Source organism: Natator depressus, chromosome 17, assembly GCF_965152275.1.
Source record: "Natator depressus isolate rNatDep1 chromosome 17, rNatDep2.hap1, whole genome shotgun sequence".
In the NCBI taxonomy this organism is placed as follows: domain Eukaryota; kingdom Metazoa; phylum Chordata; order Testudines; family Cheloniidae; genus Natator; species Natator depressus.
In genome coordinates this window covers 19,571,382-19,595,539 of record NC_134250.1, presented here as the reverse complement: position 1 = coordinate 19,595,539, position 24,158 = coordinate 19,571,382, and the positions used below count along the sequence as shown (strand labels likewise).

Here is a 24,158-nt window from a genome sequence, read left to right as displayed (position 1 = left end):
CAGGCCCATCTGTAATGCCCACATGCTGACTGGCTGCAGTAACTTGGCTGCTAGCACTAAGACCGAGCCTTTGGCTCACCTCCCAGTTTGCAGAGTCTGGCTCACCCAGTTAAGCCCTGCTTTCAAGAGATTTGACTTGCAGATTAATCCAATGTGATTTCCTTAACCAGCTGCTCTAATGCTGAGGTTCTGTTCCCCCCAACCCCAACAGCAATCCTTTCCTTCCAGATTTATTCAGATATTTGCAGATTTTATGTTTCGTATTTATTGGTTTATTTAGGAATTTTAATTTCTGTGGCTGTGATTTACCATGCTGCCTGGCAATGCACGCTGGCTTCCCCTGCGTGATTGTAAAGTTTATTAATACACGCCAAGCAATATCCAGGCTTCCAGCAGTCCTATTTGATTACACGTATTTCCTTTTTATAGTTGCAAAGCTATATTTGCAGGACAAATCTATTACTTCTGGGGCATAACATCCCTGATAGAAGCCTACAGGTATGATAATACTGAACAAACATCTGACACTAAACATTCCTGAGCTCATTAGAACATTAACCCTTTGCCAACCACGGGCAGGTATGCCTCAATACATAGAGAGAGTCTGCTTTTTGGTTAAGATGCTGGGCTGGGGTTGTGAGTTCAGTTCCCTGGTTTGCCGGTTCTTGTGTGACCTCTGCCCCATTTCCCATCTGTAAAACCAGTAATAATTTCTCTTTCCCACCCTTTATCTTCCTCGTTGAGTTAGATTAAAAATTCTGTGCTGCAGGGACTGTCTCTCACTAGGTGTATGTACAGCGCCAAGCACAATGGGTGTGCGATCTCACTTGGGTTCTACCGTAATGATGATAGGTTGTTCTAAGCAGTTATTTGCTCGGTGGTTCGGAAACGTCAGTACTCTGGAATTCCTGGTCCTTCTGTCTTTTCATAGATTGTAAGGCCAGAAGGGACCACTGTGATCATCTAGTCTGACCTCCTGCATACCCCAGGCTGGAAGTTCTCACCCAGTGATTTCTGCATCAAGCCCGAAACGTCTGAACATAAGAACCGCCACATTGGGCCAGACCAAAGGTCCACCTAGCCCAGTATCCTGTCTTCCGACAGTGGCCAATGCTAGGTGCCCCAGAGGGAATGAACAGAACATGTTGTCATCAAGTGATCCATTCACTGTCGCTCATTCCCGGCTTCTGGCAAACAGAAGCTAGGGACACCATCCCTGCCCATCCTGCTAATAGCTGTTGATGGACCGATCCTCCAGGAACTTATCTAGTTCTTTTTTGAACTTCTTTGAAGTTTGAAGTCTGTTTGAGCTATCGCATATCTTTCAAAAAGGCAGCCATTCTTGACTTAAACACAGCAAGCGATGGAGATGTCCCGCAGGAAGCTGTTCCAAGGGTGAATTACCCTCACTGTTAAAAATTTGCACCTTATTTCTAGTCTGAATTTAGCTAGCTTCAGCTTTTGTCATTGGTAGACTAGACTCCCCCATCTCTCTTTGGGAGACAGCAGTGTCTAGAGGTTAGCGCATGGGGCTGGCAGGCCAGGGTTTGGGGGTCTTATTCCTGGCCTTGCTGTGTGAACTTGGGGGAGTCACTTCAGCCCTTCTGTGCTTCATTCTCCCCTCCTGCAAAATGGAGTTAAAATGCCTAACTTAGCTCACAGGGGTGCTTGGGGCTTAATGAGTTAAGGGGTAGAATTCACCCCTGTGCAAAGAGCCAGCACAAGTGTTATGCACCACTTAAGTCCTAGCTGGACAATTTAAACTGGGCACAAGTCTTGTGCTGGCTGCTTGGTACCCGAGTGTCTGGGAAGTGCTTTGAGATCCCCAGCTGGCAGGGACTGTAGAAATGCAAGGTAAGTGTTATTGTAATGAGGCTCCTTTGTGCTGGGTCCTGGCGCCAGGCCGCTTTTGTAGCTGGGCATGTTCTCACTCACCCTGGATCTTGGGTTCCGCACGCCATTGTGAGACTGGGACCCCAGGGCAGCCTCCAGCGCATTATAGAGCACTCTCACTCCAACCCGAGGCCCTGGTAGCAGGGGGTATGGTCAAGATCAAGCTCTGGCCCGCCATTCTGAGGAGAAGACGAGACAGTCAGTCTGTCCCTGGAGCAGGAATCAAAGCGCCCTCTGACCCAGGACCCCACATAGGGGCATCTTGGCCTGTTCGGTTCTGGGCTTTCCAGCCCCCTGGGGCTCCAGCTCCAAGAACCCTGCTTTGAGTGACGAAGCAACCCCCCCAGTGTCTCCTCATTCAGTGAGCTCCATCTTGCTGTGCCAGAGGACATGCAGCGCCCTGCATGGAGGCCCTTCCTATTAGTACAAGTGTGCAAATGGCTGGGTGCAGTGTGCTGATCACAGGGGCCGTACCCAGGCCAGAGCCAACGAGGGGTTAATCTCAGCTGAGCTACCCCCATGGACTATGGGTCCTGATCCAAAGCCCAAGGGGGTTAATGGGAATCTTTCCATTGATTTATGGGGCCTGAGCCAAAGCCCATGTAAATCTATCTGCTCCAGCCACCTCTGGGCAAGGGGAGCTCCATTGCCAGGGCCTTGGACTTGTGGGTAGCAGGTATCGTAGGCAGGGGGAGGCTGTGGCTCCGCCCCCAGGCCCCTCCTGCCAGTCCTCTTTTCCCTGTGCTGTGGCCCTGGGGCTGGGGGTGCTAGCCGGCGGCCACGGTGGGGGGGCTCTGGGCTCCGGGGGGGGCGGAAGGGGTGGGCCCTCGGGCAGAAGAGGCAGGGCTGGGGGCTAGCCTGCCCCAGCCAGCAGTTCACGCACCGCCCATGCTTGGACTGGAGTGAGCTGCAGGGTGGGAAGTCTTCTCCTTACTTTCTGGTTATAAACCAGTGGTGCCCCCCCTTTCCTGGCTGGAGCCCCATTGGGGTGCACTGAGATGGGAGCCTCGCCACACACCCTCACCCCAGGCTGTGGGCTTTGTTCTGTCGGTTTTCCCTCTCCTCTCTTCTGTGTGGTCCCTCCCCATCCCCCTGCTCCCCTGAAGGTGGCTGGGTGCGCAGGTGTCCGGGCTGAGACGAGGGCCCCAGAAGCAGAGGCGAGAGGTTCAGGTCGTATGAGCAGCCTCCACCCACTTCCCCCTGCACTAAGGGTCAGGTGTGTGGAGGGGGCAGATCTGGGGTTCTGCAGCTCTCCCTGCCCGTCCTGATCTGCCCCAATACCCACTACCCCCCGGAGCTAGTCTGAGCCATTGCCAAGCTCCCGGTAGCCTGACCCAGGAGTGAGGAACAGGAAGGCGACTCAAGCTTGCATCAGCTGCAGATGTGCACACTCTTCCATCTCACGTAGCCTCTCTTCGTCCCTCACTTGCGCGGCCTACAGGCCCACGTGGCATTCCAGCGCCAGCGTCCTGCAGCCGACCTCTCCCTGCCGCGGCTGGCATTTCGCTAGCAGATCCTGCCGAGGGTCTCGGCACAGACGTACTGGATCAATGCGAAAGATCGGCCAGGCTGCCAATTTCGTTGACGCTGGCGCTTGCGGCTGCTGGGAGAGACGGGCACTGCCTGGGAAGAACGCTGACCCGCCGGTGGGTTAGCTCCGCTTATGTTTGCCCTGGAAGGGGCAGGGGATTTTAGCTTGTCCATTTCTTGCCTGGGCTGGAGGCTTGTATCCCCAGATGCAGGCCCCCCACCCCGGCTGTGTCTTGCCTCAGCCCATCCTTCTCCTGGACCTCACTCTAACTGCTCTAGCATTTGGACGTGTGTGTGTGTGTCTTCCCGTCTCCATGTGCATGTCCCAGGGCAGTGCATGTGTACAAGAAGAACATCAATAACGCTTAGTGCTGATCCAGCCTCGGCTGCATCCCAGAAAGTCATTCCTGTTGCTACAGGCCAAATTGAACCAAATAGCCTGGAGTTTTGATTGGAAAAAGGGGTATGGGGAGAGAGAGAACTTTGATTGGTGAATACCAACTGGGGAGATGCTTTCCTCTCCAGCCCCGCTCGCCTGGGTTGGTTTGAGCCTAATTAAGCCTGGTGTAACTCAGTGAAATTACAGCAGGGCTGTATTTGGCCCTTTGTCTTTAGAATTGGTTGATTTTAATTGTGTGAAATCTCTATAGTTAATCCAATCTCTTTGGGGGGGGCTGGGGGGAAAATCTTGCCCAATCCCAGGGCAAGATTAAGGCACAAGCACTATAAACTCAGACCCAAAGCTCCAGCTCCTGGAGTCACGTGATGAAATCAGACTCTCCGCTCTCTTTTTTAAAATCACTGTTTCTAGCCTTCGTGGATGCAAAGAAAAGTTTGAAAACAGGACACGTGTAGCAGGTGCCTGCCTGATCTGTAGAGAGCCTGACACAATAGCTCAGAGAGGTGTGAACTTTCCCCTTCATCTGAATGCTGAGACCTGTTGCAAACGTGCCATAAAGCATTAGGTCTTTGGGCTGGATCCTGGCATCCAGCTCCAGCCCCTTACACTGACTCAGCAGCGCAAAGATACCCCATCGTGATGGCTGGGCATTGCTCTGTGGTTGGGAGAATCCCTGGGTTGCATAAAGCTGGGGAAAGAGTGGGAGGGAGATGGCAAGTTGATGAAGCCGACGTATTCAGAAAGTGGGGCTGAGAAGGCCGGGGCTGCAGGGGAGAAAGCTCTTGCCCTGACTGTGGTGAAGCAGAGACAGGTACTAAGGGCCAGCTCTGTGGTATTGCCATGACCCCTTCGCAACGCTGTAAAGCTGATGGATCTCACTCGCTGGGGATCCCCTATTGTGAGGAACTCTCCAGCTGGTGCAGGGCCAATGTGTCTAGCTCTGTGTCACTCCCTCATCGCCCCTTCCCCTGGGGGATGTGTTGGGGGCATGATCAGGAAAAGGGGGTGTAGCCAGAACACCACTTCAACAATCCTTGGCTGGAGAATGGCTCTTTAGAGGCTAGTTTCAGAGTAGCAGCCGTGTTAGTCTGTAGTCACAAAAAGAAAAGGAGTGCTTGTGGCACCTTAGAGACTAACAAATTTATTTGAGCATAAGCTTTCGTGAGCTACAGCTCACAGGCTGTGGTTTGATGTAATTTAGAGTAACCCTGAGGTTGCTCTAAGTTACATCAGGTGTCAAACCAGCCTGTGGCAGCCCTAGGGATCAGGGGGAGCACAGGATTGAGCCCTAATACTTTGCCCTCCTCTGGCACCATCCAGCCAGGGATCTCAAGGGAAATGATAATGAATTAAGCCTCACTACTGCCCTTTGTTTAGTATCAGTATCTTCATTGTACATGTGGGGAAACTGAGGCACAGAAAGGGGTTTCCTGGCATCACAGTAGAGCCAGTGACAGAGCTAGGGTCTCCTGACAGCCAGTCATGCGCTTGAACTGCAAGCCTGTGCCTCCCTTCATAGCCAGGACCAGGAAGTAATGTCTGTGATTTCTCGTCCTGAACAATCGCATTACCTCCCTGGATTAAGTTTTTAAAAACATGATCCATTACTGTCATCTATGCCTTTAAAATGGGAATCCCGTGGCACCTCATTAGCCAGTGTAATCAGTTATTTTCACAGCCCTGGCAGGGGCGAGATTCAGGCATAAGCTGGCTCTTAGTGGCGGACAGGCAGGAGGGCATCGGGGCAGCCCCAGTGTCCCTGAGGTTAAAGAAAGAGCTTTGGCCCATCCATTGATCAGCTTCTTGTGGTAGCTTCTTTCAGGCTTGACTTGTTCTAGGACTAAGGGCACCAGGCTTCAGGCCTGTATCGTGAATTTCCATAAAGCATTCTAGGCTGCATGGATATTTTTAACACTCCTGTTCCTTTAGTGCCTAGGTGCTAGGTCCCGACTGTGCTAAATGCTGTACAAACACCTACTAAGTGCCAATCCCTGCTCCAAGTTGGTATCTATCGAAGGTAGTTAAGTGGTCCCTGCTACCACAGAATCTGAACACTTCCTAATCTTCAGCGTATTCAGCCCAGCCACACCCGGTCAGATAAGGGAGTGAGGCAATAGCCCAGATCTTCAAAGGTTAAGTTCAACAGGAGTTACATAACTTTGGAGATCTGAGCCTAAGTGACTTGACCAAGGTCACAGAGGCAGACTGTGGCAGAGCAGGGAAGTGTAACCAGGTCTTCCACATTCCAGGCTAGTCCGTCCATCCTTTCTGCATTATATAAAGGGGTGTATTTGGTGCTGCTAGAATTGTTTGTGTGGTTTAGTGGTTCAAATCCAAACAAATGGAACAGAAGAATCTCCTGTGCGTATCCGAGTCGTTAAATGAATTTGTTCCATGACTTCTGGTGTGACTTTTGGCAAGGCCCAAGAGGCCAGAGTTTTCCAAGATGATTAGTGATTTTTGGGTGCTCTGCTTTTTGGGGCACCCAACCTGAGAGGCAGTCAAGTGGCCAGACTGCCAGAGGGCAGGTGTTTAGCACTTTCTGAAAGCCAGGCCCCGTCAGATGGCTCATGTGGAGCACCCAAAATCACCAGTCACTCTGGAAATTCTTGGCCTGCGTCTCTCTCTGTCTCCGTTCTCTAGCTATAAAATGGCTCTTGCCTTGTTAGACTGTAAGCTCTTCAGGGCAGGCGCTGCCTGGTACTGTGTGTATGTACAGTGTCTAGCACGGTGTGGTCCTAAATCTTGGTTGAGCCTCTAGGTACTACCATCAAACCATACTTTGACTACTACTCCTAATTCTAGCCAAGGGGCCAGATTGTCAGCAGGTTTAAACTGAAGTCGATGCTTCACACCAGCTGAGGATTGGCCCAGTGAATTTACTGGGAGGGATGTTTTGGAAATAACCAATCTGAAGGGACTAGAGGACGCTTGCGGAAAAGTGAATTATGAGCTTGCAGTTGTGAGCGTTCGCACCAGGGAACTGAAACGTGCCACCAGAACGGCATGTGCCAGCCAAACAGCTGGGAGTTCGCATGCTTGCAGCTCGCTGCTCACAAACAAGCTACCAACTGGGAGTTGTTCACAGGAATGATTGAGCAAATCGTTTCAAATAACCAGTGGATGCTGGGAAATGTTGATCAGTTTGTGACCGGTAGGAGGCAAAAAACCCATCCTCATGCCTTGCTCTTCTCTGGATGCCTGGGTTCCACCCCCGGCACTGCCACTGACTAGCCAAGTGACATTTTTTTTAAATTATTATTTCTATTGAGGTAGCACCGTCATAGACCAGAGCCCATTGTACTGGGTGCGATACAGAAAGAGGACAAAAAGAAGATTCCTGCCCTGAGCAGCTTATAATCGAAGTCCAAAAAAAAAACCCCAAAAAAGACCTTGTGATAATCAGATGTGCCTCAACTTCCTCCTCTACGAATGAGGGCAACAGAGCTTTCCTTACCACACTGGTGGCTTTATTCTGTGAAGTGCTTTGAGATCCTCAGATCAACAGCGCTATGGCAGGGATGTGCAAAGTAATATTATATTTATTATTTGTATAACTCGCCCCTGGGGGGGGGGCTAGTTACGGCGCAGGACCCCCACTGTGGTAGGTGCTGTACAAACACCGAACAAAGAGATGGTCCCTGCCCCCAGAGTTGTTAACCTCCTAAATACAAGGATCTGCATCTCTTCTGCAACCACTAAATCAGGATTTGAACCTGCAACCACTTGCAGACGAAATACAGCACTGTCTGCTGCTCCCCCCAAGCCCCTGCACCATTGTTACAGCATGTCTTTATCTTGGGTTAGCCCTGCAAAACATTTAGCACCCTCCCTTTCTCTCTTGGAGCTGGTGGGCATTTAGTGGGATCTCTTCATTTTGATTTCCCGCCGGGGGCCGATTTATGGCGCTGTCGCATACAAGCCTCCGCCTCTGGAAACCTCGCGCGCTCTCTCTCTCATTTCTGTTCCTCGGGTCTTCTTTTCCTTCAGTCTCACTTTTCAGCCCGAAAACTCTCCCCGCACTGCAGTCTTCCTTGCAGCCATCCCTGCAAAGTCAGGTGCAGCCAGTGACCCGCTTTGTAAAAATTGGTTTCAGAGCAGCAGCCGTGTTAGTCTGTGTTCGCAAAAAGAAAAGGAGGACTTGTGGCACCTTAGAGACTAACCAATGTATTTGAGCATAAGCTTTCGTGAGCTACAGCTCACTTCATCGGATGCATTCAGTGGAAAATACAGTGGGGAGATTTATATACACAGAGGACATGAAACAATGGGTGTTACCATACACACTGTAAGGAGAGTGATCACTTAAGATGAGCTAATACCAGCAGGAGAGCGCGATCTCCTTACAGTGTGTACGGTAACACCCATTGTTTCATGTCCTCTGTGTATATAAATCTCCCCACTGTATTTTCCACTGAATGCATCCGATGAAGTGAGCTGTAGCTCACGAAAGCTTATGCTCAAATAAATTGGTTAGTCTCTAAGGTGCCACGAGTACTCCTTTTCTTTTTGCACATACAGACTAACAGAGCTGCTACTCTGAAACCTGATCTCTGTGTGTGCGTGCGGGGGGGCGGGGGGGGATCCTGTTTTGCTTGCATCAGCCCCTCCTGGGCTCCAGGTGGCCCTGTGGCAGAGGATGTGGTGAGCAGGCGACTGTCTTGCGTGAGGATGGGAGGCCTGCTCGGTGGTGCTGAGCTGTCCAGCATTTCAGCATTGCATTGAGCACCGGCTGCAAAAGGGATTCAGGGGCAGGGTGCTGGAAAGAGGAGGGGGGAGGCAGGGGAGAGCCCTGCGGGGGGGTAGGTGGGACGGAGGGAGAGGAGTCCGGAGGGCTCCAGGAGGGAGGCCAGCAGGAGAAGAGAGACGAGCACCAGCCCAGCCACGCAGGATTCCCCGGCGAGGTAAGGCAGGCAGGGCCCGCTGGCTGGAGCAGAGGGGCGCGTGGGGATGGATGCTGCAAAAGCCTTGCTTGGAGCAGAGCCACGGCCGTGGTGGTGGCTGGGGGGAGGGGGGGGTGTATTTTGGCAGCGATCCCATCTGCTGTGTATTTGTAAGGGCATGTGTTTTTCTTTCCCCTTTCCGATGGAGCAGTCGGTGTAGGTGGGGCAGGGGGAGGAGGCCGTTGGTCTGCCTCCGAGGAGTCCAGGGGAAAGGGGGCCAGGCGTTCGGATGAACAATATTTCCCCCTGCGCGTGGGTTTGCAGGTCTTCCGTTGCATCAATGGGCTGGTTTGAGGCTGCCGAGGTTTGCCGGGGGCAGAGATCACCTTCGCTGCTGGATAAAGGCTGAGATGCCAGCCGGGGGAGGCACACGCTCCCATTTCTAACTACAGCAGTTTTACAGTTCCCCTTCGCAGCATGGCCGGGAGAGAAGGACATCCAGCTCTTCTCCTTGAATGGATAAACCAAAGAAAACAAGGTTGCCCATGGGCAGGGATGGAATGGCTCTAGGGACCAGGGGACCAGGTCATTCCCCTGCCAAGAAAGAGAAGGGTTGCTAAGCCAAGGCTGTACCCCTGGGTTCAGTCCTAATAGTCCCCACTCACCCTAGGTGGTGGTTAAACCCCAGCAGCTTCGGAGGAGCATGTTACCCTCGAATGTGATTCTCTCACCCGGTGAAAGAGTTTAGAGCAATGCCAGCAGCTCTTCTAAAAACCAAGAGGGATGGGCAAGGAGTAGCGGTGGGTAGGGAGATGCAGGTAAGAGGGGCCCACTGTCGTCTTAGTGGTGTCTTGCACTTCTGTCTCCTTGGAGCTAGGGAATTGGACTCTTCTAATTGCCTTTGTGTGCTGCACTCCAATTTAGCTGGTGGGAGGGCTGGAGCAGTGCGGGTGGCTAAGAGGAAGTTTAGCAAATTTCAGGTTGGCGTGTGATCTTTCATTAATTAATTCATCCTGGAGCAGGGAGGGGCCTGAAATTTTCTTAGGAAATTTTGGGTGGCAGTTTGACTTCGTTTTTTGTTTTTTTGTTTTTTTTTTAATTTGCACAGCAAACAGTTTCTCTTTAAAATAACGTGGTCTGAGTGTTTTGGGTTTACAGAATTGGGCTTTGAGACAGCTACCGCAGAACGGTTTACTTCAGTGAGGAATAGTTAGAGATTATCCTGCAAATATATCGAGACACACAGACCATGGCAACATATAGTCATGCAGTAACGATACAGGAGAAATTCCATACAGATATTTGTATGCCACTGTTTGGGGAATGTGTGTTAGATGATAGAACTGTGTGTGTGTGTGTGTGTGTGTGTTCATTCACATTATATACCTACGTGTGTGTACACACACACACACACACACACACACACACACGTTCTGAGATCTAGGTTTTTTGCTCCTTGGCAGGTTACCACGTCTGACATAGTAAGATCCAGGCCTGTCCTGTGCTTGGCCTTTGCACTGACTGCTGAGGCTAGCAACAGCATCCTAGGGCTCTGAAATGCACAGAACACCGTAGCCAGCCACCCTGAAGCCCCACGCTGTGCTCTTTGGCTTATGCGTAACTAGTGACAGTCAGCTAGCCAGAGGGCTCCTCTGCATGCCATCCAGCCTTCCCTTTATGGATGTGTTGTTGCAACTGAAACTGGGGGCATCTGAAAACGGGTGTGTGTCCTCCAGCTCCTTCTGAGCCCTGACTGTTGTGTATGCCAAGGGCCCTAACCCCCTTCGTGACCAAATATCAGGGATTGTAATCTGCCTGTTTCCCCTTGTTCTGGGCTGCACGTTTCCACCCTTCCTCTTCCTAATCACACGATCTGTCCCATACGTGCAGACAGCTTACATATGTGCACACCTTGACATGTACGCACACCCTCCCTCACTCTCCCACGATCTCACTGCCAGCACCTGCTTTGAACGACCCTTCTACTCCGCCTTGCAGCTGGGAGCCCAAGGAAGTTCCCCCAGAGTGGCAGGGGAGCTGCTGAGCTAGCTGCGAAGGAGGCAGAGGAAAAATGCAAGATGTTTCTTTCCATAGGCTCAGAGCATCCCCAGCCAGAGCCGGGAGAGTCATGCCCCTCATTCTCCGAAGGGAAAATGCTTCTCCTTCCCAGATGAGCCACCAGATCAACTGCCCCCCAGACGGCTCTTCCACTGAGGAGGGCGCAAATGAGAACTCTATTCTAGAGAAAGCCGGGTGCCCTTGTAAGTCCAGGACTTCCGTGCAGCCTTTCCTATCTCTGGCAGAGAGTGGCTGGGCGTGCTCAGAATCTATGGAAAGAAGCAGCGTCTCGCAGATTTCCTCTGTGTCCCTGCACGACTAGCTGGAATGACCTCCGTGGCTTCCGAGAGGGGCTTATTTACGGTGGTTGTGACTGTGAGGGAGAGACCGTGGGGCTTTTTAAAGCAAAGTTTACACCAATCTGCCTATCCTTAAAAGGACATTTCCTCTTTGTACGTTTCCTGCTCTGTGCCACGGGAGAAGTGGCGGAGTTCCAGACAGTCTGCTTTTCAGAAAGAGACACCGCACGTTACCAGGCTCAGTGGCTGACGAGCTCTGGCCGGGGCTGCCCGGATGACACTCCATGACCAGAGTAATCCCTTCCGGTGTTAAAATCTATGATCAGTGACCCTCTGAGCTGCCGCTGGACCATAACACACTGTCTAGTTCTATAACATGCCTCCTGCTGCCCCAGACCAGACGAATGATCCATCTTGTTTGGTGTCCGGCCTTTTGCCAGCCCAAAACCATGTTGATCTAGTCCCATGTCCTGCCTCTTGCCAGACTGGAGCAGGCCCATGACCCCCCTAATCAGAGCCGTCCTTCTGGCCTGCCTGATGCAGGAGGTGGGATGAGATGATCACAATGGTCCTTTGAAACCTGTGAATTTATTCTGCTTCCTTCCAGGCGGGAAGACAGCAGTGGTCTGTGTAGTCTGCTTCCCTGGCTCATGGAGCATAGCTCAGTCACTGTCTGCGCCCTGCTTCTGAGAGCACCCAGTGCTCTGTTTGCCTCTGCAGCACCCTGGGAGTTGCACAGGTTAATCAGAGGGTGAAGGAGCATTTTCCTTCTTACTGCTTTTGAATTTGCTGCCTTTACGTGGAAGGCACTGCTTCCTCTTTCTTGGTTTCTGGGAAGTGGGAGAGTAGCTCCCCTTTTAAGCAGGACAGTAACACGTTTCCCTTGTCCTCCTGTTCCATGGAGCAAATATTGATTCCTGAGCACCACCACCCCTCGGGCCTGTTCTTTCAGGGAGGGAGTAACGGGCCTGTTTTTGCTATGACATGGCACCTTTCAGGCCCAAACACCCCTACATTTGTTCTCATCTGGGAAGTTAGTTTTGATTGTGTGTGCGCGCTGCAGAAGAAGGGACTGTGGTTGATGGTTTGATATTTGGCAGCAGTGGATTTTAGGACAAGTTAGCTGGCTGGATGGGAGTGTGGCTTCGCGGTCGGTTATTGCTGTTTCTGATTTGTATTTGCAGTAGCATCTAGAACCCCCAACCAAGGGCCCCTTGGTGGTAGGTGCTGTTCAGACAAATGACAGCAGACAGTCCCATGACCCCAGTTGCTCACACCCTTCGTGTCAGCCAAGGCATGGCAAGTGGACGAAACAGACGAAGGGGCTGAGGGTGGGTTGAGAAGATAAAAAGAAAAGGAGTACTTGTGGCACCTTAGAGACTAACCAGTTTATTTGAGCATGAGCTTTCGTGAGCTACAGCTCACTTCATCGGATGCAAGATGAGACCCATAAATCCAACCGAGCTTAGCAGGATAGTAGAAGTCCCAGCTCACCACTTGCAAACCCGGGCCAAATGGGAGTGAGGCATAGGCACATGGCAGAGGTGGGTTTTAAGGGGCCTTCTGAGTATAGCCAAGAGCCTTTGCTATGCATGGGGAGAGTGGCATGGGACAGCATGGAGGGACTTGGAGGAGAAGTGCCTAGGTAGGCAACTGAGGCCACCGGCAGATAGAGGTTGATGGCTTGATAGGTTACTGACATAAGGCTTGCCGCATGTCCCACAATGGGTCAGGAATAGAACCCAGCCCCTGCTCTAACCACAAGCCCATACTAACTCCCCCCCCCACCCAACCCACAAACTCTGCAAGAGGGTGTTATTACAAGGCACAAGTGTGTCTTGGATTTAAGATGAAAATGAGACTGTATAGCACTTATACATTGATTTATTCTCGGACATCAACTAGTCCTCTCAGCGAGGTAGGTGTGCAAACGTTACAGTCCAGAGTGTACTGATGGGGAAACTGAGGCAGGGTGGGCATTAATGCAATATTTTCAAAGGTGACCGTAATGGGAGGGAGCCTCCATTTTTGGGTGCCCAACTTGAGACACCGAGAGACTGATTTTTTCAGAATCTGAGTCCGAGCCTTTTAAGACCTAGCCCTCTGGTCTAACCCTGCCCCAATGCTAACTACTCCAGTGGCATTGTGCTACTGTCCCTGGGGGGACAGTCTCTGAAGTTCCTTGCTTGGCCCCCAGTTCAGGGCAGCCCTTAAGCATATGCCAGGCTGCCCTGATGGGGGATGCTTTCCTGAATTGGTCTATGTGCTGTCCAAACCTCCAAATAAAAACCTGACTCTGAACCATGTGTGTCAAAAGCTGCAGGGTTAGGAGCTCTCTCCTATTTAATAGGAAGGATAATCTATCTAAGGTGTGTATCTGGCCTCCATCGCCCCAGCATCTGAGCAGCTCACAGCATTTAATGTATCGATGCTGCCAACGCCCTGGGGGTAGGGTAGTGATGTTATCCCCATTTTACAGAGGGTGAACTGAGGTGCCCTAGCCACGAGCCCATCCTTCACCTCTTCTTTGGGGCTCAGGTGTTCCTGCGCTTGGCAGAACTGTGCTGGGGTTGGGGCTTGGCAGGGCCATGGAGAGCCTGATGGGACGTCCGATGGTACGAACCAGGGTGCCCCCGCTCACATATCCCATCCCTCCCCTCTCTTGACAGGTGGCATGTAAAGTTGTAGAATGTCATCAGCCCAGGAATAGCCGCCTCTGTTCTGTAACCCTGATGGATGGGAATTGCCGGCAGAGGGTGGGAGCCACCTGCGGGGTTGGGGGGGGAGGGGGAGGAGAGCGTTTCGTCGGGGTTGGGGGCGGTTCAGCCCCAAGCCTGTTCTGACGCAGACCCAAGCTCATCATGGCGAGGAGTTTGTCACTTGTCAGAGGAGAACCCAGAAAGTTGAGGGAGGGAGAGCAATCGTCAGCCTCGACAGAAATGCTCGGCTTCAAGGGACCCGGTGAGGTTATTCCGCCTGGGTCCTAGCTCTTTTTGCCAGCAGGTGGAATTTGTTGTAGCAATTTCTCTTCTGCCCCGGCAGTATGTGAGTGCATGGCTGGGGGGGGTCCCTGTGCCCTGGCAGCGCCTGCTGCTGCTGAGGGGCTGATCCCCAGCTGCCGAGCTTGGAAATCCCCTAGGCGGGAGGGGTTCGGCTCCCTGGGGCAGATCTCTTCCTTTAACACAACATGGGAATGAAGCGTGGCGGAAGGGAGCTCGCTGGCCAGCCCCGGAGACTGCAGGCCTCTTGGTGGCCATGGAACAGGCCCAGCATGGGCAGGAATGGCAATGACGCTGTGCAGGGGGAGGAAGAAAGGTCCAGTGGTTAAAGGGCTAGCCTGGCCCTCCGGTAGACCTGGGTTTGCTTCCTGCTGTGACCCAAACTCCCTGCCTGACCCTGAGTAAGTCACTGAGTGCCTCAGTTCCCCATCTGAAATGGGGTTAATAGTCGTGCCTGCGGACATGAGGATAAACATGCAAACGGCTGGATGGTGCTGCGGCGGTGAGGGACACTCTAAGTAGGCAGGCAGCAGTTCCCCAACCATGCCTCGCGAGAAGGAAGCTTGTTCTTGGGGGTCTAGTCGCCCCTTGAAGGGGGACCAATAGCAGAGATGGATTCTGCCACCAGAGACCCTCCCCCCTCCCCCCCGCCTCATTCATAGAGGCTGCTGAATGACTGCCAGCAGCCCATGAGGCCTTGTGGTCATTGATCTGCCCTGGATTTGAGTTATTGACCTAGAGGTGAAAGGGTCTCTGTTCCCTCCCACAATCTCTGCAGCCTTCAGAGCCCTGACACGGCTCCCCTGGGGCCCAGCACCCCGGTTCAGTGGAATTAGCATCCCCAGTAAGCAGCTGCCTTTGCCGATTGTCAGCATTGCTCTGAAGTGAGGCCCGGGTACAGGGGGTTTCACCCTGACTTAGTGGGGGAATGGTTCCCCACGTCACGCTGTGCTGCCCCTGCAATGTCTGGCCAGCCAGGCGTTTCCCAGGGCTTGTTTGTACTGGGGCCTGAGTGCAAACCATGGAACAAGTCGAGGGCCAGAGGGGCTGCATTCTCCCAGCTGGAGTTGCTGGCCCTCTCTGCCACTGGCCCAATAATATATAGCACTTCGACCCCCACAATACGTCTCCCTCGTGCTTTGCTAATGTTCACACTGCTCTTCTGGGGGAGGCACGAGGGGGACACCTGTGTATGTCACATCCGTACTACACCCATGTATGTACACCACGTGCATCTATTGGTCCATGTCTGTGCGTACGCCACATGCATGCATGTCCAAGAGTGTGTGTTCATCACATGCATATGCATGTTCTTGTGTGCATCCAAGAACAGGTGTGAGGCGTTAGTCCAGTACTTGAGGAGCCGATGTATTCGTCAAAGGAATTGCCCCATGGCTATTCTGCAGCTCTCAGGGCTGGTTTCCACTAGGAACTTACTTCGGCATAGCTGTGTCCCTCAGGGGTGTGAAAAATCCACAGCCTGACCGACGTAGCTGTTCTGACCTAACCCCTGCTGTGGACAGTGCTAGGTCGACAGAAGAATTCTGTTGCTTTTCGGGGAGGTGGATTTAGTCTGCAGAAGAGAAGCGTGAGGGGGGATTTGATAGCAGCCTTCAACTACCTGAAGGGGGGTTCCGAAGGGGATGGAGCTCGGCTGTTCTCAGTGGTGGCAGATGGCAGAACAAGGAGCAATGGTCTCAAGTTGCAGTGGGGGAGGTCTAAGTTGGATATCAGGAAACACTATTTCACTAGGAAGATAGTGAAGCACTGGAATGGGTTACCTAGGGAGGTGGTGGAATCTCCTTCCTTAGAGGTTTTTAAGGCCCGGCTTGACAAGGCCCTGGCTGGTATGATTTAGTTGGGGATTGGTCCTGCTTTGAGCAGTGCATTGGACTAGATGACCTCTGGAGGTCTCTTCCAACCCTACTATTCTATGATTAAGTACAGCAGCGGGAGAAGCCCTCCCATCGCTGTAGTGGGGGGGTGTCTGCGCTGGGGTGTTTTAAAGGTAGACATTGCCCCCCGTGGTTTTATTACCGGGAAGAAGGTTCTTGGTGGATTGGAACCTGAAGCCTGGGTTTAAACTGAGCTGGTGAGAACGCTCAGCTAGGCCTTTGGGGTGGGAGGTTCCTCTGGCCTGGTGCACATTTGCCCAGTTCGAATAGTGGTGTGCTCACATGGTTGATGGTATGTGGGTGGGTACACAGGGCTGGTTCCAAATGCTCACTATGGGAGGGGTAGAAGAAGCCATTCGTACTGACAGCTCTGAATGCAAGGGCCAGTCATTTTGCCATGGACAGTAACAACGGGCGTGCTTAGAGTGTTTGACATCCCAGGCTCTCTGGAGAGAGTTGTCGCCTCGGGACATGAGGGTGGGCCGGGAGATCATGGAAAGATCCTGCAGTAAGGACAGTGCCCACCTGTGGTGTTTAGCACTCAGGAGACACCTGACCAATGCACACGCTCGCTGTGAAGTCCTCGATTCCAGTGCTGGGGAGATTGCCCGCTGCTCGCGCCGGCTGCGTCTGGCAGGCAGGAAGCCTGCCTCTCGGTTAGGGACCACGTTAGGAGAGCAAGGATGAGCTCCTCAGCTGGTGTAAATCTGCATGTCTCCCCTCAAGGCAAAGGAGCTTTGCGGAATCTGTCCCTGGTGCTACATCAGCCACCTCGCATTTTTCTTGCCTGGAGGAACTGAAACTTCCCAGGAAGGGGCTGAGGGGGTTTTGTTTGCACAGGATCATTTGCTATTTCCTGTCCCTTCTTTGGCACTTGGTGTATCCTCCAGCTGGCTGGGAGAGAGGCAAATCACACTGGGAGAGGAGGGGACTCGATACACGCATGGCCCATGGCCCCAGGCGGGCAGCAAAAGGAGAGAGAGAGAGAGAGGTGAGCGAATGAATCTGGGGGAAACATTCTGTGTTATGCCAGGCCCTCCATCCCAGCTGTGTCGACACAGTTCATACCTGGCCCCGGCACTGCCCCATTCTCCCCAGCTCTGCCATAATGCCCCTGTTCGGACTGTCAGCACCCCCTGCTGTTGCAGTCCTGGGCCCCCGCCCCCCAAAACACAGCTATGTGCATGCCTGTCTATCCTATAGCCCCCCCTGTGATTCCATAGCATTTAAGGCCAAAAGGGATCACTGGATCATCCAGGTCATCTGCCGTACACCACCCAGCACCAGCCCACTAACCCCAACAAAATCCATCCCTGGCCTTTCCCCAGCTCTGCCTGTGCCCCTCTATCCTGTCCCTCCCCCCATTCCTGGCATCTGTGGAGCAGAGATTCCTAGTTACGCTGAGCCAGGCTTTGAAGCACAGTGATTTGGCAAGATGCATAAACAGGGATTGGATTGAGAGCCGCCAGCCTGCGATCCCCATGTAGCTGCTGGAACCCAGGTCTCTGCGGGTGAATGGCTAGTGTAAGGACTGGGCAGTACTCTAGCAAAAGGCACCTTGTTGCACTGTGGAAAGGAGCTGGGACACGTGCCCCAGCATGATTCAAAGATTGGAACTTAGAAGAAGGTTTCTAACCACCAGAGGGGCGAGGCTCTGGAAGAGCTGCGCTGTAGGCATTGTGGGGGAGATAACTGGATTCGTTTTAAGAGCAAGCTGGGCAGGTTTATGAGTGTGATTGTGTAACGGGTTTGCCTGTGAAGGTAGGAGGCAGCAGCTCTGGGGCTCGCTTCCTGTTTATCTTACGTTCCTAAACCTCATGCTTTGTGGTTTCAACCAGCTCCTGGCAGGGATCCCCCTGCCCCAGTGTATTCTGGTTTTGGGGTTTTTTAAACTTTCTCTGAAGCATCAGGGCTGGCCGTGGCTGGAGAGGGGGCATTGGGTGGGAGGGCTGGGCTGGCTGGTTCTTGCTCACATGCTCAGGGTCTAACTGGTCATCATGTGGGTTCCCCAAGTCAGATTGGTAGTGGAGTGGGGGGGGATGTTCGCCTTCCTCTGTAGCGGGGCTGTGGGGGGATTGCTGGAATTATCTGGTTCTGTCTCACTTAATTCCCTGCCATTGTGGGAGCCGCAGGCACTGCTGCCCTCAGCCTGTCCTGTTCTCTGCCTGTGGCTCATAATAGTCTAGTCTCCTGGGGGCTGCGATATGTGGTCTCCCTTTGGCTGTTGGGGTTCATGTGGGGGTGCCGGTGCAGTGGACTGTGCTATACGGGGGAGGGGGGGGGTCAAACCAGATCTGGCCTTAAACTCTGCCCCTCTGACTCTCGCACCAGCTGAAGTGAAGCCGGGCAGGCCTGGCGTGAGGGGGCGAGGAGCAGCTCATGCTGCCATGCTGGTGTGATGCCAAAGGGAGAGGGCAGGAGTGCAGGGACCACCTGCTCCCCGCACTCCTGTCATCTACCGACGTCGCATCCTTTGTGCGCGCTCAGAGCCCCCCGGGCCGTCTGGACCAGCTCCCACCGAGGCTCGTAATGTTGGCGATTCAGCGTATCCCAGGATAGGTTTGCGACGGGCCTCGCTCCCCTCCCGGACTGGCATGGACAGGTGCGAGGGCCGTCGGCTTGCTGGTGGTGCAGGCAGTGCTGGGCCTCGCCGGGGGCACCCTTGCCCGTGGGAGCCGTGTGTGCCAGGGCTGGAGCGAGCCTGGGGAACAGCTCGGGGCTGAGAGGAGGCCCTGTTACCATGGCACCAGCAGCCTGTCCCCCGGGGCTTTCGTACGCGGCACACGTGTGATTGCTCGCGGCCCTCGGAAAGGGGAGAGGGACAAGGGTGGGAGGGGAGCTCACCTAGCTGCAGACCTGGTCCCTCGTCCTGAGGGAGCCCCCTCCCCACCCAACCCTGTTAGCCCTGTCCAATGGCAGCTGTCGCTGACCCCGTGTAACCTGAAGCAAGTCACTTCATTTTGCTGTGTCTCTGTTTGTCCCAGCTGCAGGGAAACGGCTGCCCACCTGACCCCGTTAGCCATGTTCTGGGGGAGCCCCCCATTACCCATATCCTGGGGGAGCCCCCAACCTGACCCCATTAGTCATGTTCTGAGGGAGCCCCCCATTACGTATATCCTGGGAGAGCCCCCCACCTGAACCCGTTAGCCCTGTCCCATGGGAGGCCCCCCACTACCCACATCCTGGGGGAGTCCCCCACCTGACCAGTTAGTTCTGTCCTGAGGGGTCCCCCCCATTACCCCTATCCTGAGGGGTCACGTTAGCCCTGTCTGAAGGGAACCTCTCCCCCTCTGCCCTAGTTTAGGCTTCACGAGTGAACACTTGTCCTGTGTTGCCCGTCGTTCTCTGTCCTCTGAGCGGGCCCTGAGTCGCCCTCCTGTGAGACGATGGGCCAGAGGGTTCCCAGTTAGGTCGGAGCTCCCTTCTGCCCCGGAGGATGCTCTACAGAGACCTCCGGCCCCCTTCACCCACGCCTCCCCTATCGAGCGTTACCCTTCCTCTTCCGGTCCCACCTCGAGGGGCCGGCCGAGACTGGGGCCCCGTTGTAAGTGGGCAGCAGGGAGTCTGGCGCCCCAGGTGCTCAGAAGCACAGAGGCATCCCTGACTGCCAGCAAAACAATGGTTTAGCGGGGGAGGGGGGCTTTTGGTATTATTGCAGTAGCCCCTACCAGGCTCCATTGTGCTAGGTGCTGCACACACCGAGCGAGGGATCCCGCCCCACAGAGCTCACAGTCTACACAGACAAAGGCTGGCGCATCATCCCCACTTCACAGATGGGGTGGGGAGCGGAGTCCAGAGTGAGTGACATGCCCAGGGTCGCACAGGGAATCTGGGGCAGGGCTAGGAGTTGACCCCAGCTCTTCCTAGTGACAAGGCTGCACAGGGAGGCTCCCCCTGGGAGTGCGCGCTGTCCATCACACTGCGGAGGGCTGTGCTCACGGCATCCCATCGAAACCCACCGAAGAGCAGGTCCCGCGGTTCCCACTGACGATGGGGCCGGGAGTTGGTATTTGGGGCGGCAGATGTCGCCTGGGGGGCTGGCGCGCTGCCCCCGTGGGAGCTGAAGTTCTTGTGTGCGGCGCTGGAGTTTTGGGGCCTGTCGTCCATCCGTCAGCCTGGAGAGCTGCCCCTGCCAGGGGATGTGTCCGCTGAGGGGGCAGGACTGGCACGCCAGCTGCTGTGTAGAAGGAAACCCAAGAGCCCGTTAATTACAATACCTCAGTGCACCTGCTGGGCTGGGAAGAGGCTACACAAACAATGCCTACAAAGCTGATCCGTTTCCCTGCAGCTGGGACAAACAGACACAGCAAAATGAAGTGACTTGCTTCAGGTTACACGGGGTCAGCGACAGAGCTGGGTGTAGACGCCTAGATCCCCAGTCCTGCGCCTGTAACCACTAGGCAACACGCCCTCGCCAGGTCCCCTGCAAGGGCATCTCACTGTGGTCTGCAGTGGCTCTGGGGCTCCCTATCCCTGCCTGGATAACTGGGCTGGCCAGTCGTCCTCCCCAGCTCTTCCCTGGCTTCATGGCGAGTGCTGCTCTGTCTGCACGTCTGCCCAGCACTCTAGCCCCGGCTGAGGCCCCAGGGGGGAGCTGCCCGGATTTTCCCAGCGTACCCTGGCGAGGCAGCACCGTGGGTGCGAAGGCAGAAGCATGGTTGTCAAGTGGATGTGTTTCGGGGTGGGGGAGGAGGAATGCCAGGTGGACACGGCTTACCCATGTGTGCTGTAACCGGGGTCAGACGCAAGCCTCGCTGTCATTTGGAGCATCATTTACAATGTCACAGCAGGGATGGAGGCTCGGGGCGCTAACTGGGGACTGGAGGATGGGGCTGTGCATTGTTGGGGAATTTAGTGGGGGAAGGGGAGCTTTCTGCCAAAAGTGGGGGCTGTGCCCTAGCGATTCCTGTTGTAGGCTGGCCTGTTGCATGGTTATTTCATTGCTTTCTCTGCTGGTGGGGAGGGGGTGACCTGTCTCCCCAACCCCCTTCTTCGTCCAATTGCAGGAGCACATGGGCTAACTTGATGGCTAGCCCAGAGCACGGGCCGGGGACCACCGAACAGTAAGCTGCATGGCTGGTTTGGGAGCTAAGGGGCTCGCCTTCCCTGCAGGACTGGGGCAGTGTCCCCCAAGTCTTAGCCAGAGCTGGGGCTGGTCAGAGCAGCATGTTACCACCAGACTAGCTGGGAGAGAGAGGAAAGTGAGCCCCCACATTAATGCTACCGACTCCATTAACCCCTCGCTAACCATGCAGCATGCTCAGTAGCTCAACAAGATGGCCCTGCTAAGCAGTGACTGATGGAAAGACAATAGGGTCCCTACCAGAGCGCCCTGCCATCTTAGTGCTCGAGGGAGGACACTGCCTAGTGCTGCATGGCCGTGCAATGGGACGGGAGGTGCAAGTGACCTTGCTCTGCTCCTGCACCGCTCTGCAGGGGGCAGGCACATGGCCGCCCGGCACGCTCCTGGTGCGCAAAGACCAGGGGAACCCCAGCGCTGGCCTAGAGCCCTGCGTGTCCAAACAGCCATTTCCAAGCTCTCTTTGTGACATTCCACCCCGACCCCTGTGACTTGGAGAGTCAGGCCATTCATCACTGATGTCGTTAGATCAGTGACATCAAGGACCCCAAATGGGAGCGCTGGGGAGGAGGGGCAGTCAGCTCGGCTTAGCCCGCAGATAGCACGCCCACGCTGGGGAGAAGATGGGGCACAGCTGTAACATCTGGCTTCTCGGCAGAGCTTTGGGGCCAAGGGGCAGCCCAGGCCACAGCCCTGTGCACTGGCTGGTCTGAGCTGCTTTTTCTACCTGCATGCACGGGGCCTGATCCTGAGCGTTGGCAGGTCCCATGGGAACCAATGGGTGTAGCAGCTGCTCAGCCCCTCAGTTCAGGATCAGGCCCAGTTTGCAGCCTGCGTGCCCCGAGCTTTAGTCCTCTTACGTAATCCCCCTATAACTGCTTATATTTCTGGCATAAATCCCCCCTATGCTATTTCCAGCCCTGTAATACATCCCTTCTTAGCATCTCTGCTGCTGACATAAGCCCCCCTCTTTATCCTGTCTCAGTTATAAAACCCCTCCCTAACGTCCGGCCTGCAATGTGCTGACCCCTCTCCCATTGCCCCAGTGGGCTTTCTATGCCCTAGCTAAGACACTGGCCTTAAACCCCCCAGAATAGCGGACTTTGCATTGCTCAAATGGCCAGCAGCAAGCACTTTGTGCCTGCAGTCGCCTTCACTGAAGCCCTCAATAGCACTTATCATCCGAGGATCTCAAAGCACAACGTTTTCAGATGGGGAAACTGAGGCACGGAGTTACTGTGACCCCCAGTGAGGTTTTGCTGTCAGAAGCAGAGCAGGGAATAGAATCCTGCTGTGACTCCAATGCCCCTGCTCTCACCCCGGTTGCTATTATTATAAATAATAATGATATTGGGCTGTAAACGAACGTAGCACTGCGTGACTCAGAGCCGGCCATCCCACGCTGCTGCGGAAGTCAGCTCAACGGAAGTGTTGAGAAGCGGGGCTGTGATAGCAGACTAGAGTGTGGGGCTGCTAATTGGGATTATATAGCTATATATGGATATGCTGGAGAGCATTCCCCCACCGAAAGCGTGGGAGCCCCACCGTGGGCCTGTGTGTTTGCTGCCACATGCTGTCTGCGTGGATGGCAGATGCTTGCACAAGGCCTGCTGCTGGATTGAAAGCAGCATGATCCCTGGGAAGTAGCAGGCTGCTCTGGCCGTATCTGAGCCTGTGTGCTGTGTGTGGAGGAAGGCTAAGGGCATTCAGGTATCTGATTCCACCAGCCGGTTGTGTGATTAAGCAACACGACATCCCTGATTTGACAAACCCAGAATTTACCACACTCCTTTTAAACTGCAGTGCCCGTAATCCCGAGAGTGGGGATTTTGTCCATCCCCTTGATTTTATGAAAGTTTCCAGTGTCTGGAATGGTTTGAAAAAGGACCATGCATGTATATGGAAAATGAGAGCATCGACAATTACATTAGACAAAGAGGAAATGAGATTTAGAAGAGGGAGATTTTTTTATTTGGGCTGCACGTGGAAGGTGCTCAGATACTATGGTGATGGGTGGCAGTATTAATCCCAAAGATAAACCCTCATGCTTCAGGGCATAAACCAGCCACTAACTGACAGTGGTCAGGAAGAAATGCTTCCAGTGGGCAGGTTATTCTGTAGCTGTGGGATTTCTTGTCCCTTCCTCTCTAGCATCTGCTGCTGACCACTGTTGGAGACAGGATACTCGACTAGGTGGACCTGGGATCTGATCAATGACTGGCAATTCCTATGGTGCTAGGGCATCCTCAAACCAGAATTCTAGCCAGCTTCTTTGCGTAACTGGTGATAATTGCCCCTCTTTCTCCTGCTGTTTCACTGCCTGGTCCATGGGCAATGGGTGGTCTCACTGCATAAAGCTATGCAGTCCTTTTGTTTTGTGTATGGGTTAGAACATGGAGGTATGGAGCCAGGACTTCTGGGTTTTATTTCTGGCTCTTCCAGTGACTTTACAGTGTGACCTTGGACAAGTCACTTTAATAATTCTGTGTCTCAGTTTCTCTGTCTCAGAAATGGGAACAATACTGAGATATCAGGGTTGATCTCGCTCTCTCACATGTTTATTTCTCTATTTAATAATAATAATAATAATAATGTCATAAAATATCGATATGCTATGCATCCGATGAAGTGAGCTGTAGCTCACGAAAGCTCATGCTCAAATAAACTGGTTAGTCTCTAAGGTGCCACAAGTACTCCTTTTCTTTTTTCTTTTTATTTCTAACTCTGTGCACTTCCATGGTACCTTTCATCTCAGGCTCTCCAAGCTCTTGAGAAAGGTTCCCGAAGAACCATCCCCATTTTACGGATGGGGAAAGTGAAGCACAGAAAGAAGTCACTTGCCCAAGTCCCACAGAGGGTCAGGAATAGGACCCAATCCCTCTCTAAAGGTCTAACCACTAGACCCCGGTTTTCAACCTTTCCCATACCATGCCTCTATGTTATGATGGGAGAAAAGTTTCAGGACCCCTCTGCTCCCATCTAGCCCTAAAGAAAGGGAGGGTGGGTTTGCCTCGTCTGGACCCCTGTCTGACCCCCAGAACCCATGCACTAGGCCATACTGTGTGTGTTTGTACACACGCCTGGGAGAGTGATAGCTATGTAGAGTGGCTTCTCATTGCTA

The 24,158-nt window shown here is 53.6% G+C and overlaps 1 protein-coding gene across 2 annotated transcripts in view; it reads left to right on the top strand.

The window, feature by feature from the left end:
• Positions 1–8,598: 8,598 nt before the first annotated feature.
• SRRM3 (serine/arginine repetitive matrix 3) overlaps positions 8,599–24,158 on the top strand; it is a 178,697-nt gene continuing 163,137 nt past the window's right edge. For both annotated transcript variants that reach the window (XM_074974574.1, XM_074974575.1), the window contains exon 1: positions 8,599–8,727. The gene's annotated coding sequence lies outside the window, so the exon portion shown is untranslated. The remainder of the gene's footprint in view (positions 8,728–24,158) is intronic.